Source organism: Rattus norvegicus, chromosome 12 (assembly GCF_036323735.1).
Source record: "Rattus norvegicus strain BN/NHsdMcwi chromosome 12, GRCr8, whole genome shotgun sequence".
NCBI lineage: Eukaryota > Metazoa > Chordata > Mammalia > Rodentia > Muridae > Rattus > Rattus norvegicus.
The window spans coordinates 13,942,202-13,960,053 of record NC_086030.1 but is presented as its reverse complement, the minus strand read 5'-3'; the positions used below and the strand labels follow the sequence as shown (position 1 = coordinate 13,960,053).

At 46.2% G+C, this 17,852-nt stretch overlaps 1 protein-coding gene and 1 pseudogene across 1 annotated transcript in view; one reads left to right on the top strand and one right to left on the bottom strand.

The window, feature by feature from the left end:
- Hint1l2 (histidine triad nucleotide binding protein 1 like 2) overlaps nucleotides 1-17,852 on the top strand; it is an 865,401-nt gene that overhangs the window by 687,608 nt on the left and 159,941 nt on the right. The window lies entirely within an intron of this gene.
- Nucleotides 217-2,939, bottom strand: LOC120095930 (uncharacterized; annotated as a pseudogene).

The following is a 17,852-nucleotide window of genomic DNA, read 5'->3' as shown; positions in this document are numbered from 1 at the left end:
TGGCCATTTTCTACCACACCAGCTACTAGCTACTTGCTTTTCCCTGCTCCCACGATATCCTGCAAGGGTCCCATTTCCATGATTTACCTGTTTGGCTCAGAGCTGCCATCCACAGATAGACGTAAGCAGATTTTACCACATGGGAAATGAACTGTATCATTTAATATGAGTAAAAATTTCATTTTATTAATAACCAAACATAAATAAAATCTCAACAATCAAAACAACAATAAGAAAGAAGCCAATGAAATAAAAGGAGATACTTTCTCTAAAGAGAAGGACAGCTTAGGTGGGGAACCACACCAGGGTGGAACTCTGCAGATAACTCTGCTAATTATATGTCAACCTCGGGCAGAGGGAAAACAAACTCTGGTGCACCTAGCTGCACAATGGCAGATAGAAATAAGTGCCTGGCAGCTGGAACATCTGCAGGCCCATCTGCAGTCACACCTGCAGCCACACCTAGGGGTGACTGTGTATCAGCTGATGTGGGCAGAGCTTGATCCAAAGTCGGAAGCTACCCTGGTCCAGCTTCTGGCACAAAGGGTTCCAAAACTGCCGGGTCCAGGAGTTCAGGGTCCTCTCCAGACTGCAGGTCTCCCTGTGGTTCGACCACAGAAGCTGGCATCAGAGCCAGAGTCTCTTGCATCCCTGAGGCATCCTGCACTGGGGGTTCTGGAGTTGTTGCACAACCTAAGGGCAGAAGGAGATGGGCTTTTGTTGAGGCAGCCTAGAAGTTCCAGGATGGGGTGAGCTTCCCCAGGATTGCCTGTCACACAAGGCCTTTCCATACCAGAGAATTCCCAGTCCTCTCCTCACAGTAGGACATCTTACCTGACTGCTGTCCAGCCCTGGCTTCAGGCCAAAGCTCTGGAGAATTCCCTGGTGGAATTTACCACCGAACCCACCTCCTCCCTTGCCAGGCAGCCGGCCCCAGACCTCCTCGCCTTTCTTAAGCTTTGACTTTTTGGCCTCCTGCTCCTCCGCACTGAGAGCAGCTCCCTGGCTTGGGTATCTACTTCTTCAGAAGGCACATTGAGCCTCATGTAGTCCAGCAGCTGCCTCGCGACGACCATGTCTTGGGGCTCACAAAAATCCTGGGGGAATTTCTGAAGCCACCAGTACAGAAAGGAGAATATGGCGCTGTGGGGAAGAGGAAGTTGCAGGGAAGTGGAGTCAGATGCCTGGCCTTGCTTAACCAGTGTAGCTGTGGGCCCAATCAGACAAGGCAATGGCTGTCAGCCTGTGTGCTGATGGGTATAGTGTTTAGGAGTGTAGGGACTGTGTGTAGAGGGCTGCAAACACTTCCTGTTCCTCAGCAGAGAGACAGGGCTAACTGGGCTGGACTGTAGTAGGGATAGATTTTCCCAGGGCCTTTCAGCTTACATCCCTCCCTCTGCTCCTCAGAACTCAGGAGCCCACTGGAGACCTCTGTTCTCATTCACCTGCAGGTGAAGTCTCAGGTACCATCGTTCCTCTAGTGGGAATCCCCACAGCCCTCAGCCCTCGCCAACCTCCACATCCCACTGCAAAACTGGGAAAATGGGCCCTTACCTCTCTCTCTCTCCACCCCTCTCACTGCAGAGATGGTCCCTTGCCTTCTTCTTCTCACCACATCTCACTCCACAGATGGACCTTCACCTTCCCCTTTATCCCCACCCCACTGCACAGATAGGCTCACCCCCTCTCCCTCACTCTACAGAAAGGCTCTTACCTCCCTCTTCACCTGAAGCCCACTCCCCTCTTTGCTGGTCCCCCACAGCGTCATGCTGGAAGGATCCACACCTGTGGCATTCCATGAGGTGTCACCCCTAAGGCCTTGCTTCCCCAACCTACTAATAGAGCTACAGGAAGCTACTCAAATCAGAAGAGGCTGGAAAGGGACCAGGGATCCTGGAGCTCTCTGCCCTGTTCTGACTTTCATGCTGAAGGCCCAGGAATGAGCCTCTGTTGACAGATCTTCAGAGATCTCCAGGCAATGGGTGGAGGTCTAGGTGCTCCCTGTCGGGACTCTTGGTTGGTTCTGGGCTTCTTGTCTGGTTCCATTAATCCCATAGGTCATTGAGGGCCTAGAGCCTTTTTTACAAGTGGGGAAAGAGCTCTGCCCAAGGCACAAGAAGGGGGAGTGTTTGACAGTCCCTGGGGACAGTGAGAGACAAACTAGAGGCCCCCAACCCCTCATTTGACCACGTCACTTTGCAGGTTCAGACCCATGACCAGCACTGCCGGGGTACAATCATACTTGTTCTACAGGAGCACAGAGTCCTGAGGAAGAGCAGAGCCCTCCTAAAACCCTAAAACCAGTGTTGGATGTAGCCACTCCCATTGTCAGCATCAGGTCCAGCACCTCCCCGGTGGTAGCAAACTTTGGGGAGATGGCAGGAAAGTTGGGGATGGACAAGTGGTCGTGGTTCTGAACGGCAGTTGGTATATAGTGGACCATTTATTTGTTCAATGTATCCTGTGCTGTTGTAGTTAAACCTGGGGGGCTTATGCAGAGATGCTGGTTCCTGTGAATTCTGAGGAAGGACCAAGGAAGGCAGGAGGGTTTAAATGTAGAAACTCTCTGGAGATAACAGCAATCCATTACCATCCATTGGAAAGTGAGCATAGAGGATGTCCTCGGTGTCTCACAAGAACACACACCCAGGCAGGGACCTCAGGGGATCAGGGGGACCAACCAGAAAGTTTCTTGCTAGAGGCTGGCCTGTGTTACCTTAGGTTCCCTGTGAGAAACACGCCAGAAGTGTGTCAAAGAGCGTATCCAACGTCTCCAAAGGTGGCCAAGGCGACGGCCACTCTTGGCTTTTTGTGGCCAGAGCCACTGGAAGTCTGGAAACAAGAGAACTTCCTGCTCTCTCAAGAGCCTCCAGACAAGTAAGTCAGGTAAAGTTACTGTTGACCTCTGTTTACCTGGTAACCAGGATTCCAAGTTCCATTTGGGTTGCTAAGCAAGTGGGGTCACTTCCTGATTCCTCCAGCCTGAGCCCCTCCTCATAGGCTTTCCCTAGTGGTAACCAGCACTGCCAACTGCTGCACTTCTGCCTTCCATGTTTGTAACGGGACCCAGTGGCATCCATACACTCATGCCACTACCCTGACCTGGGAAGTTGGCCTGCAGCAAGACCTTCAACTTATATCTCAACATACTTAGGAATGAAAAAGAGGTTTCTAAACCATCCCTTCTATACTACAAGCATCCCAGGAAAAAATGATTTCTTCTCAGAGTCTTCCCACTATCCTGATGTCATTCCTAAAAATCACTCTAGCACAGGTTTCCTATCCTAGTGTGTCATCATGTGATATGATCACAGATGCCCTATACCTGGGAAAACCTCATAATAGTGTTAATTGAAGTGAAAGCACACATAGGCACTTGTACTTATGTGCACACACACGTACACACACATAAACACATGAACATGTGCATCACACACATATGCACGCACACACGCATTCACACACGCACGCACACACAAACACAGGCACAGCCACATACATGGGCATGTGCACACACACACACACACACTCATGCACGCACACATGCACACATAAACACAGGTATAGCTGCACACATGGGCATGCACATGGACACAGAGAGCATCCATTTACAAATGCCCAGGAGCATGTCAGTGTAGAAAGGCCCCTAGTAGGTGGGTGTCAGGGTTATTTGGTTGAGGTTAGTGTTGTGGTAACACTTTAGCCAAGTGCATGTGTTCCTCTCTCTGTCTTTCTCTTAGGGGAGAGGGAGGGGTGGCTCTCCTTTCATATGCGTTCTAGTGTTTGTCCCCTTTGGGCTTCCACAGGCAACAGGGTGCTTCTTCTGTGTTCCCCAGGCAATGGCTCACTGGGTTCTGGCTTTGAGGCTGTCCCACACTGCTCACAGCAACATTCCCTACCCTCAGGAAAAACTGTGCACTAACTTAAAGACTTTGGTAATGTTTCCATATCTTAATTCTTCCATGAGGAGTTTAGAATGCATTCATAGTTCAATTTCATGTTGTTGATGGGAGAAACGCGGAACTTAATACTTCTGTGCAAAAACGGACAAAGAAGGAAGAAAAAAAGAGTGTGGTTCTTAAATTTTATAGAAATATGAAAAAATCATGCTGGCATACACAGCGTGAAACTCTCTTGGGAGTCAAACAGGGTGAATGGTGTTCTGTGGGGATAGAAGGATGTGTGGGAGGAGTTCTGCTCAGGGCACGTATGTATTTATATGACAGTAGTCTCCTGTTTCCCATCTCCATGCACAATGAGCTTTTACGTAGTTAAAAGTGGTTTGGTTCTTTGAAAAACATCTTATTATTTTACATGTATGAGTGCATGTGTTTCTACGACAGCATGTGTGCAGTGCCCATGGAAGTCAGGAGAGCATGTTGCATCCCACGTACCAAGGTTCTACATGGTTGTGAGCTGTCTTGTGGGTGCAGGGAATTGAATCCAGGTCCTCTGTGAGAGCAGCCAATTCCCTAACAGCTGAGCCATCTCTCAGGATCATCTATTGTTCTCTGGCTGGTCAGAGTAGCCCATTGTAGAAACCACGATTGGTATCCAGTGCTACCCAATGGGAAGTTTCCAGCAGGCTTATTAGATACAACCTGGTTGTGTCATTCATTTCTGTCCCTTAAGTAATTTTTTTTCATCAGACATTAGCAACCTCAGGGATGGCCACACCTATTCTGGCTACAGCTGTGCAGTTTCCATGACAGCTCACTGGGGACTGGTGGAGCTGTGTCCCAGGATACAGGTGGGCTGCCCACCAGATGAGGTCTCAAGGGCCTGAAGTCTTCCTAACTCAGGCCTGCCGAGGGATGCTATGCTATCTGGCAGCTGGGTCAGCTGTTTTCTGGCTTCCCCATAGCAGGGTGGTGGAGGCCCAGCAGAAGGCCTGTCAGAGCCTGACCTTAGAAGCCAGTCATGCATGTTACATGCAGAGCAGTTACAACACCCAACAGCCTCAAGGGGAGGCAACCACAGTCTACCTGGTCATAGGCAGCAGAAGATTCTAGAAGAAATGCTCTTGTCCAGCCTACTCGCTTGTACTAATAAAACCTGCATATGGGTTTATTTTTAACTGACGTTTGCTAAATTGTGCTCCCAAGAAATTGCACAAATGCTCTCCCAGCAGCATACTGAGGAGGAATATATATCTCTAACAATAGGTTAATTGTCATGAATGGGTTGAATGCCTGTGAACCTCTGCCCACGGATATGATGCTGTGCCATGTGGCCACTAGAGGGCAGTGGTTCTCCATGGAAGCACAAGGAAGCCCTCCCTGACCCGTGCTGGCATCTCAGTCACTTCAGATAGGGATGGCAGTTGGGTGGCTACTGCTGGGAGCTCAACGGAACAGGATTAGGGTCAGGGGCTTCATTCCTATCTCGGATGCCCTTGGTAGGCTGTGTGAATAACATCAGAAGGCGTGGCTTTCCAGTTCTCTGATTCTCTGCAGAGCAAGTGCCTCTGTGAAAGTGCCCCGCCCACTCCACCTTCTGCAGAAGCATGGGCCAACCAGGGCTGACAGTTCCTTTTCTGGGGCAGAGGGCGGTAGAGGGTAATTAATGAAATTTCCTCAGAAGCTCATTTCCAGACAGCTTTATCTTTACCTAGGAATGTGGGACTCGTCCCACGTTCAAGGAGATCCAAGCTCCTGTATAGTCTGGGTGGCCCTGGATGACAGCCCCTTCCCAACCTGTGCTCACATAGAGGCCACGTTCACTTAAAGAGGGTGGGGCTGAGTCCTCAACTCCAGCTTGTCTGGCTCCTCCTCTTTTCCCAGAGGAGCCCGGGCCACCATCCCAGGACACTGTCGAGGCTTCTCTGTCCCAGGATGCCACCAGTCAAATCTGACACCCGGGTTCCTCAAAGTTCTGCTCCTGTCCCCCTGACATCCACCTGAGGGCACACAGGCAGGGAAGCTTCCAGGGGTTGTCAGGGTCAGAGCCCGGGCCCAGGCACCCTGACAACCTAGACTATGGCCACCCATTTTCCATAGGCCTGTTAGACAAAAGTGAGAAGCCGAAAAATCTGGGTATGGTGGTGCATGCCTTTTCCCCAGCACTCAGGAAGCAGAGGCCGGTGGGTGCCTGAGGTGTTCTGAGTTTTGGAAGTCAGGCTGTATAACAGACTCTCTCAAGATCAAAACAAAAACAACCAAACAAAAAGTACCAGAGAAAGAAGAAATAATTCAAGTCAGCACACTGGGAAGAGGAGAACTAATGGGGGTCCCAGGTTACCCCACCCCACACGCAGGGTCCTTACATGAGGGTTCCTTTGCAATAGAAAGCAAGCAGTGTGCAAAGCTAAGCGTCCTGAGTGAGGCGAGGCCAGGCCCACACTGAGCCATCGTGGCCTCTGCTCCAGGGTCTCCTGTGAGGTAATCTGAAGAGAGACCAAAACTCTGTGAGGCTTTTGTGGGAGCCAAGGTCTCCTCCTGCCAGCGCCAGGCTTCAGCCTCTGCCCTCTGCCTGCAGGAAATTCCCCAAGGGATTCGAATTGTTTCTGGTGTGTCTGCTTCCGTTTCCGGTACCTGATGGGAGGGGCACCGTGTCTCTCTGGAGTGTCTTCACTTTTTCCAGGTCAGTGATATTTCCCCGTCTTCCTTTGCACAGCTCAGTCGTGAGTGAAAATGTCCAAAACTAACAACATAAATAGAATAGAGCGGGATCCTGTGTTAATGTAAAAGGAACTCTTTTTATATAAATCTGAGTAATAAATTAATCTGGCAGCTGTGTTTCTTCACCTCAGGTAGTTCCCAATAACCGCACAGAGAACTAAGATTGATTAAGATGGCCTTGAGTCAAATATTGAGCAAATATTACTCCATTGTAAACTCCATGCTGGTCAGGCTTCCTCCCGACAATACCCCACAGTACTTGCATTTCTCATCCTTTCTTGTTCCAGGTCTCTTCTCCTGATGCTTCCTGGACCTCTCCTCAAGGCTTCACTCCTTCACTTCCTGTGTCTTTCCCCACTCCTCCAAGAATCTGACATCCCACCTTATTCTCTCTTAAGACTCTGTTTTGACTCCATGGCTTTTATTGGCAAGGCAGAGAACGAATGAGGAGCAATGTTTACTCAAACCTGAGATGAGATCCTCTAAGAGTAAATATGACAGAGCCATGTCCGGAGTGACCCCGGATAGTGGGATAGGGAAACCAGCATTTGAAATAACACAAGGGTGAACTTTACACAGGATTCAAAAACATTACACCTACTGGATGAGCACATTCACGGTCTTGCCAGGCAACCATACACAAGAATGATTGCTCTCTATGCGCTTGGTTTTAGCTATAGTTGAAATGGCTGACACTGTCATCTCCATTTTGTTGTTGGCTTGGAGACAGAAGGAGCTGTGAAGCACGTGCTGGCTTCAAAACCTTAGCTTCCTCTGCCCCAGCTTCTCGAGTACCGAGTCACAGCTATGCTGGTTAGTTTCTTGTCGATTTGACACAGCATCTGGTAAGTTAGACTTGATAGTCATGGGGAAGAGGGAACCTCCGCTGAGGAAATATCTCCATCGGGGTGGCTTTCAGGCAAGTCTGTGCTTCGTTTTCTTCATTAATGATTGACATGGGAGGGCCCATGGGAGGTGACACCACCACACAGGGCACGTGGTGGTTTTGGGTTGCGTAAGAAATCAAGTTGAGAAGCCCCATGGAGCAAGCAAGTAAGCAGCACTCCTTCATAGCCTCTGCTTCAGTTCCTGCCTCCAGGTTCCCGCACTGACATTCCTCAGTGATCAGTCATGACAGGGAAATGGAAGTCACATAAATCCTTTCCTCCCCAAGCTGTTGTTGGTCAGCGGTTTATCACAGCTATAGAAACCTAAGGAAGATAACAGGCAAAGGGTAATCTGCCATTCGAGATTCCCTCGTGATTGGTCTTCCCTTGTCCTTGAACAATAGTTTCTGGACACATCACAGACTCATCATCTTTTTTGACCTTGTCACCACGTAGAGAGATTTGTTCCATCTGGTCTGATCCCACTCTGGGGACAAACGTGTCAGATGTCAAGGAGCCAGTGCCAGTAAAACTCTAGCCTGTTTTAAGCAGCCAAGAGTTATAGCAGCAATAGCTCTTAGATCAGGCCTACCTGGAGTCCGTTCCTGCATTAGATTCTGTCTGTCCTGTGGGTGATGTCCTAGCATCTCAAATGCTGCCCAGCCTCCTCTATGTGATGCGTTTCCTCATAATGCTAACAGACATCAGTTACGCTTATTTCCTTTAATTCCTGTGGGTGTTTTGTCACCTGTGTGTCTATGTCCTGTGTGCATGCAGTCCCTGTAGAGGCCAGAAAAGGGCATGGGATCCCCTGAACTGGATTATATCAGGTTGTGAGCCTTCATGTGAGTGCTGAGAATTGAACCTGGGACCTCAGAAGAGCAACCAGTGCTCCAAACCCCTGAGCCAACTCTCCAGCCCCCTAAGTGCAAACACTTAGAGAAAAATGCAGGTGCCCTCCTTAGGTGTCCAGTACCTTTCAATTATTTAGAGGCCTTATTTGAGTGCACACTGCTAGGACTTGCTAGATTACCTCCGATCACGGAGGGATGCCAGCGAAGGAACCTGGAGGCAGGAACCTGGAGGCAGGAACTGAAGCAGAGGCTATGAAGGAGTGCTGCTTACTTGCTTGCTCCATGGGGCTTCTCAGCTTGATTTCTCATGGAACCCAAAACCACCACATGCCCTGTGTGGGGCAGGGAGTGGTGGTGGCATCTCCTAAAGTGAGTTGGGTCCTCACATGTCAAGAGATTCATGCTACATTTGGGACATTTAGTGCCAGTGACAGGCAGATTTTTTTCAATGTAAATATTGCATCTTATATACATGCTAGCATAATACTACTTTGTCAAGGCACGTAGAAATACAGAGGACAAACTCAAGGGAAAATTTCTCACTAAATGGCATTGATGAAGAACAGCAAAAATGTTCAGAAAACTTGACACAAGCTAGCATCATCAGAGAGGCAGAAGCCTCAGCTGAGGAAATGCCTCTGTGAGATCCAGCTGTGAGATACTTTCTCAGTTAGTGATCAGTGGGGGAGAGTATGGCCCATTGTGGGTGGTGTCATTCCTAGGCTGGTAGTCCTGGGTTCTATAGAAAGCAGGCTGAGCAAGGCATGGGAAACAGGCTTATAAGCAGCACCCCTCCATGGCCTCTGCATCAGCTCCTTCTTCCAGGGTCCTGTCCTGTTTGAATTCTTGTCCTGACTCATTTGGTGATGAACAGCAATGTAGAAGTGTAAGCCGAATAAACCCTTTCCTCCCCAACTTGCTTTTTGGTCATGATTCATCAAAGCAATTGAAACCTTAATTAAGACACACATAAAAAAATATGGTCTTGGGGTTGGGGATTTAGCTCAGTGGTAGAGTGCTTGCCTAGGAAGCGCAAGGCCCTGGGTTCGGTCCCCAGCTCCGAAAAAAAAAAAGAACCAAAAAAAAAAAAAATATGGTCTTGGGATACCATTATCTCAGGCTAGCTCTGTGTTTATTCATACTAACAGCATAAACAACTGGGGACAATAGAGGCTGAGCTGTTGTTTTCTTAATTGTGGCTGTTAGAAAAGCATGAGAATTGGGGATGGTAGTCCCATGCTTGTGAACCACTCAATGTGGGTTTGATTAACTGCTGAAACATCTTACCAGCCTCATGGAGAAATCCATTTAGTTTTGTGTATAGGGACACGAGGAAAAAAGACAATTCTATTTTCTTGCTATGAATTTTCTTCTATCTTCCAAAACTGTATTTTGGGCCAAAACGAACTCCTCTAAATCTCCTTTATGATTAAAAACTCTGAAGAAAAGGAACAACACAAACTTCTTCTACCCCATGAAGAAAATCAATACAAAAGCCTCAGCCGATTTCATACATGATGGGGAAAGCCTGAATTGGGGGAAGTTCAGAAGTCTACTCTGACTACTGGCATTCAGTCCATTCCTAGAAGTGCCAGCTTGTGCAATAAGGCAAGAACATTTCATTGAAGCCACACGACGGCAAAGCAGTGAATAGAAAGGATCCCATTTTCAGGCCTCACCATGACGTCCATGCAGAGTCCACCAAAGTGTACACGGAATGAATGCACGGAACAAAGAAGTGAATTTGAGAAACTCATAGGGCACAACGACAGCACAGGATTCAGCTGCATTTGAACGCAATGTTGACAATCAGTGAGGAAATAGTAAGAAATGATGTCATAGCAATAATTAGAAATTAAATGCTTAAATCATGAGTGGAACAGTATGTGCTGGGTCCTTAACCTGAAATTATCTATGTGGTAAGAAAAGTCAGACTAAAAATCAGAGAGGCATATGGTAACCACTGATCAGAAGACACAACACAATAAAAAGATCCCCCCTATATTTATTTCAATTTTTATCAGAAATCTCACTGAGCTTTTAAATTCCAAGTTATTCATAATTTGTATAGAAAAGCAAAGGTTTAAGAACCAACCAAACAATTCTACAAAAAGTAGAAAGAATTAGCCACATGAAGTCACTCATTAAGGGAATAATTCCCCAAAGAGGGAAAAACACAGCACTAATTGAATAAAACAGATGAGAGAGTATCCCCACCACCACCACACACACAAGTAATAGGTCTAATACGTTTTGGAGAGAACAGCTTTCCCCAAAATAGTATTCAAAACATTGAACATGTGTGTTACAACAGGAATCTTTTTTTTTTCTTTTTTCTTTTTTTCGGAGCTGGGGACCGAACCCAGGGCCTTGCGCTTGCTAGGCAAGCGCTCTACCACTGAGCTAAATCCCCAACCCCTACAACAGGAGTCTTTACCTGACCTTCAGACCAAAAAAAAAAAAAAAAAAAAAAAAAAAACTTACAGAGATGTAAATCTAAAATATGGAACTACATGTTACCACTTAAAGAAACATAAGAAAGCCAAGCAAAGGTGGACTCACTTTACCCGCTGTTCTTAGATTTTCAGAGGAATGGGTACATACTTTGGCCAACCATCTGTCTCGTCTGCCGTCTATGACAAGGCCATTTGAGAGACTACCTGGTGCTGCTTAGTGGATCCATCGGTTTCCATGCCCATCCATCCAACTGAGGTCTTTCCTGTCAACAGAATCCTGGTCGATCATGCTGAGTTTGCAGCGAGGGTGGCTATGACAGAGCCAATTTATCTTGCAATTAGCAATTTAGAAAGTTTATAATGGTCAGGCGATGCCTAGGTCCAGTTCAACTAACCTATCAGGATGTCTACTAGATACAAAATGTTAAGCAAAGGCCTAGAGATATAATGGTGAGTAATACCTAATTTCTTGACAATCTCACAATTTGGTAAGAAAAATGTGCATAGAATCCCCCAATGTGCATGAGTGTTTTGCCTGCATGTGCATACATATGCCATGTGTACGTGTGAAGGTCAGAAGTGGGTGTCAGATGTCATGGAATTACTGATGGCTGTGAAGTACCATGTGGGTGCTAGGAACCAAGCATGGGTCCTCTGCAAGAGCAACAAGTGCTCTTAGCCTCTGAGCGATCTCCCTAGCCATTAATCCCAAGGGCACTTGAATCCATTTCTACTCTGTGCAGCCTTGAAGAATGCTGTAGGGCTCTTTGATATTCACTGGGAGTAACAGTGGAAACATGTGCAAGAGGGGATTTCACTAAGAAGGGACTTTAAAGATGTGAAGCCATGCCACAGATAGGTAACAGCTATATTCATATAGGTTGTAAGGTGACCTCAATGAAAGTGTGTTGAGTACAAACAAGGCCTGCCACTTAAGACCAGTAACTACTTGTTAAACAAGTGATATCTGCTTGATATATCTTCTGGGTCTATGGATATACACATAACTTCTGCGGGGTAAATCATCTTCCCTTTTGAACTCTAGCCTTTTGGGCCAGTGGGATTTATGAAAAAGGCTGTTACCATATCTGAGGATGATGAAGGGAAAAGACTTCGACCACTCCTGTCTCCAGTCTTCACCAGTGGCAAATGAAGGAGGTGATCACAATGAAGACGGTGTCTACTTAAGGGACGAACCGAGACAGGTAGAAAACAAGTCCATAATCCCTTTTCAAGGGTCGGTCCTCCGAGTTACTATTCCTATAAGATGGTCTTTTGTCTTCATACCCAGACGACCCATCATAAAAGCCATCGTAGCATCCCACTCATCACCTCATGACTGGGATGACGTGTCTCTCTTGGACCCGAGTTCCCACAGTTAGCTATGGCTGTTGCATTTTGGGCTTATGTGTTCCCCATCATCGGGCAGTGTGATGTCAGTGAAACACTTGAGACAAGAGGAGAAAGGGGAGCCCATACACATGAAAGAGTGAGTGGCTGATGGGACTGTAAGTACCTCAGTGTTCCCTCAACTCTAGGAATAAGACATCTGCAAACTGACACCAGGTAAAGGCCGAGGTACGACAGGAGCCTGGACCCCACTGATGATCTTGTGGTTCTGACGCTGTGGCTCCCTGCCTGGGTAGCTTGGGGACACGAGCTGCCTCCCATGTAAATGTCAATTCCTATGTCTCTCCCACCTCAGCTTCTCTGGAGCTTATAGCATGAATGGGATTGCTGGGGCATCATTTGGAGTGAATGTTGATTCCCTCAACAACTCGTAGAATGATGCCTGTGCGAAAAGCCAAGAAGATCTTAACAAATTTGGATTTTTCTCGACCCACTTCTCTCTACATAAAAGTAGCCACTTTGTCTTTTGTTCTTCGTCCCTCAGATGCTCCCATCATTTAAAATATGTAATTCAATTTTTGCCCAAACAAGGCAGTGTGCACCCATCACCATTGTCAAGCCAGGGAACGTTTTACTCAAGAAAGCCTGCACCTTTTCATTCCTGCCTTCCACTCCTCCTTGCTGTAGAAACACCAATTCACTGTCTGCCTGTTCTGGGAACAACATAAAAACTCAGTAGAAGTAATGATATAGCGCGCGTAGAGCTAGCGAGTAACTTCTTTCATTCAACAGAGGCAGGTGCTGCAACTCCCATGTTCTGCAGACAACCCATTCAAGATGGAAGGCGTTGTAAGGCTGTCGAGGCCATTGGCATCAGAGATCAGGATTTAACTTTGTAGGCCCTTGGGGTGGAATTGGCGAACTGTGTAGGGATTCTGCGTTTGATTTATTGAGCAACTGAGAGGCGCTCTCTCTCTCTCTCTCTCTCTCTCTCTCTCTCTCTCTCTCTCTCTCTCTCTCTCTCTCTGCAGAGCTTTGTCAGGAGTTCATGAGGGTTCCCATCCAAAACTCTGTGTTGTTGATTCACGATGCTCAGAGCAGACATTCAGTAGAATAGCGCCACGCATGCTGGGCTGTGCTCCCCCCAGTGCGATACAACTCTCCCACTTGGGAGACATTATTGTCATTCTTAGATAATCATCTGATCAACCTCTGTCATGTGTAGCTGAATTTTTTTTTTTATGTGCTTGGCATTGAGTTGTAAGACTGACATGTGTTTCATGAATCGTCACTTTCCAGACATATAATTGACATATTTTCTCCATTTTCAGATGTCTTTTCATCTCCTTGATGGCATCCTCTGAGGTACATATTTTTACATTTTTGAGATGTACAATTTTATATGCTGTGATGTAATCTCTAAGAACCCATTGTCTGGGCTGAGATTATGAACATTTAATCCCTCCTCAATCTTAACTGGGTACTACCTTCCTTAGACCTTTATTATTATTATTTTTTTATTTTTGTTTTTTTGAGACAGGGTCTATGTAGTTCTGGTTCTCCTAGAACTTGCTAAATACAGCAGGCTGGCCTTGAAGGCAGAGTACACCAGCCTCTACCTCCATTGTGCTGGGATGAAAGGTGTGTGCTTACCACAGCCAGTTTAGACTTAGAATCTTAGAATCTTTTAGTTCATTTGTATCCATGGTTATAACATTAATTCTGAACAAGCAGTGGCGATGGTACATGCCATTAAGTCCAGCACCTGGGAGGTAGAGATAGGCAATCTCTGTGAGTTGAGGCCAGTTGAGTCTAGAAAGTAAGTTTCAAGACAGCCAGGGCTACACAGAGAAACCCTGTCTCAAAGACCCAAAATTAAAATAAAATGTTTTCCCGTCTTGGGGTAGAAAGAGTGTAAAAACTGGAAGCTGGGAAGTACATCACCTTCTGGACACGGATGGCTGTCACACTCTCAACACAAAGTTGTGAAGGGATGTCTTGGGGAGGACCCCAGAGAAGCTGAAGAAGCTAGGAATGGAAAATGGGGAAGGGGTGAATATGTTACTTCATTGAGTGTAAGAAATGATCAAATAATAGTATTTCTTCCTATATTATTTTTTAACACCTTGTAGTCCTGTCCTTTATTTCCTTTTTGTCCATCAGGCTGTTAAATCCGTATGGATTGGGCCCCAGCAGCTCAGGCTCCTTTCCTAGTCCTCACAAAGTGCGCTTCTCTGGGTGGCGCAGGCTGGCGCTTCAGCTGAACCCAGGGGCCCTTCTCTTTGGCTTCCTCTTCTGATCATTCTCCTTCACCCACTTCAGGAAGCTGTCTCTGCTCTTCGCATGCTTGATGTGCTCAATCCACACACTGATCCTCCTGGCCAGAATCTTGCCCTTGTTTATAAAGATGCCCACAGCATGCTGGGTGACACTGTAGACTCTACCGGTTTTGCCGTGGTAACACTTATGGGGCATTCCTTTTTGAACAGTGCCTATTCCTTTGACGTCTAAAATATCACCCTATTTGTAGACTCACATGTATGTGGCCAAAGAAACAACTCTGTGTTTCCTAAAAGGCCTAGAGAACATGTACCGAGTGTCTTTCCTCCTTCCCATTGTGACATTTTGGTGAGTTACTGGAAGATGGCTACCACAGCCGAAAGCCTATATTGTTTTTAAGATTTTATTTTTAGTTACGTGTGCATGCATATATGCACACATGTGAGTGCAGTGTTTCTGGTGTCCAGCAGAGGGAGATGGATCCCTGAGAACTGGAGCTGCAGTTATAAACCATTCAACACTGAGGACTGGGCACTGAACTTGTGTCTCCTGTCAGCAGCAAATGCTCCTAACAACTTAGTCATTTCCCCAGCCCATATCTTGATTGTTTGATGTTTTGATGTATTATAAAGACAACGATCTGTTAGCATTGCTTTGGCATCTTCCCTTGAGTGGAATAGAAATATAAGTGGATTCTGGAATTTAGCTGAGGTTGATTTGATTGCTATTAAGTGAGTAAGCATTTAGTGGAGATTGTTATTACATTATGTCTTCTTTTCTGTGTAGTTCTGTTTCCATTCCTTACTCAAATAGACAAGAAGTAATATCTCTATTTTTCCAAACCTGGTATCTTAGTTAAGGTTTCCATTGCCGTGAAGAGATACCATGACCAAGGCAACTCCTGTGGAGGACAACATTTAATTGGGGGTGGCTTACAGGTTCTGAGGTTTAGTCCATTATCATGTCAGTAAGTATGGCAGCGTCCAGGCAAATGTGGGGTTGGAAGAGCCTAAAGTTCTATATCTTGACCCAAAGGCAGCCAGGAGGAGGGTCTCTTCTTCAATAGGTAAAGCCTAAGCATAGGAGATCTCCAGAGCCCACTCCCACAGTGACACACTTCCTCCAACAAGGCCACACCTACTAACAGTACCCCCCTCCCTTTACTGTCATTAGAGTCCACTCTGGGACTCCAGTGTCAACTAAAGACCAGCTGAGACACCCAGCCTTGTAGACTAGATTCTTAGACTTTCTGTTCATAGCCAGCTATTGTTGGATTAGCTGGACCAAAGCCTGTCATTTTACTAAATCTAATAAAATTTTACACACACACACACACACACACACACACACGCACACGCACACACACACAAATAAAATGAAGAGAAAGAATCATTCTACATGTCCTGTTACCCTAGAGAACCCTGACTAATACAATTAGAAAGTGTTGAGACATGATGCAGGGGGTGTGGGCTCTCCGAAGGTTCAGGCAATCTCACTGAAGACAAAGAATGCTGGTCCTCTTTCTCCTGTTTCCGGATGTTGTGTCTCTGCAGTCAGTGACTCATCCAAAGTACCATCTGCTCTCTGGACATTGAAGACATTTATCCGCAAGCAGGTTCTTATTTAATATGGAGTCCAAACCAGCTGGGGGTGGGGTAGGAGTGCAAACCTTTAATCCCAGCATTTCGGAGGCAGAGGTGGATCTCTGAGTTCTATGTCAGCCTGGTCTACATTGTGAGTCTTAGGACAACCTGTACTATGGGAGACCCTACCCCTTAAAAACAAATAAATAAAACCACTTACATTTTGACTATAATTTTCGCATTGTTATAGTCCTAATTGAAATAGAGAAAAGTTTTTTTTTAATTATATTTTCCCCCATGAGAACAATGGCATCTAGAGTTCAGGGACTTAGACACAAACCAGCTTCTGTTAATATACTTACTGAGGGCACAGGCCTTTTGGTCATGTATTCCTAATGACTATAATTCTAGTTTTAGGGAGTCCAGTGCCTTTCTCTGGCCTTCAAGGACTCTGGGCATGTACATGAATGTAGGCAAAACACTTGTATCGTGCAAAAATAAAAGTGAGTGTATCTTTAAAAATGAACGAGAGTTCTGTATGTTGGACTTTGGATTCGTGTTAACTATTTGTCTTAGTGTTCTGCAGAAAGTTGGCTTGACCTAGTGCCTTGAGAGGCATGCATCATAGGTTTTTCAGGTTAGAGTTCATGGTTCCTGGGGCACTGAGTGCCTTTCAGTTCCTGAGAAACCGAGGCACTCCCTCAGGCAGTGAAGCTCTCAGAACACTTAAGTGTCTACATCCCCACAAGTCCGTGAAGCGTGCAGAAACTTGGCTAAACAATTAGGCTTAGAAATTAACCTTGTTGTGCTCCGTACAGCTTGAAAACATCATTGTATCCTGGCAACTACTACTGTATTGTTTCTGGTAAGGGTATATAATAAGTCTAATTGCTTGCAATAAACTTGTCTCAGCCTCAGTCTTGCTGAGAGCCCCTCTGACCATAATCAGGTAACCCTGGCTCAGTGAGAAAGCACTGGTGCAGAGAGCGCTCTAATTCTGTGAAGAGACATCATGACCAAGGCAACTCATAAAAAGGAGAGCATTTAACTGGGGACTGACTTACGATGTCAAAGGCTTAGTCTACTATCATGGTGGGGAGCATGGCAGCATGTAGGCACGGTGCTGTGCCTGATCCACAGGCAGCAGGCAAAATGAGAGAGTGAGTGAGTGAGAGAGCAAGAGAGAAAGCGAAAGAGAGAGGGAGAGAGAGAGAGAGAGAGAGAGAGAGAGAGAGAGAGAGAGCTCAAAGCCTACCTCCAGTGACAGATCTCCAGCAAGGTCACATGACATCTACTCCAACAAGACCCCACCTAATCCTTCCCAACAGTCCACCCAACTGAGAACCAAACATTCCAGTGTGAGTCTATGGGGAGTCAATATTCTCATTCAAACCACCCTAATATTGACAGGAGAATAACAAAAATGGTAATCAAGGAAGGGTCACAACAATATTAGATAATACAAGAAAAAATCCAAAGAAACAAGGAAATACTAAGAGGATGTAAATCTATGGGAGAGCAGTCAGGAAGCTTCAAATCTCAATACAGAAGTCTGCAAGATAGCTGTAGTGTAATTTAGAGCCCCGGCCAACCGCTTGCTTCTTTCTACATTAGACCCACAAAGGACACAATCATTACTCAATAGAAATTCTATACAGATGCACAGCCTTTGGATATGGCGGTTTTGTTTTCTGGGAAATGAAGTATTGTAGAAAACCCTTCTGTGTTCTCCACAGATACCAATGCATGGCTCTCATTCAGCCACACTATGGCTTCCAGATGGTACCCATCCTGTTGTGTTTCAAGCACCTAGCAGAATCGC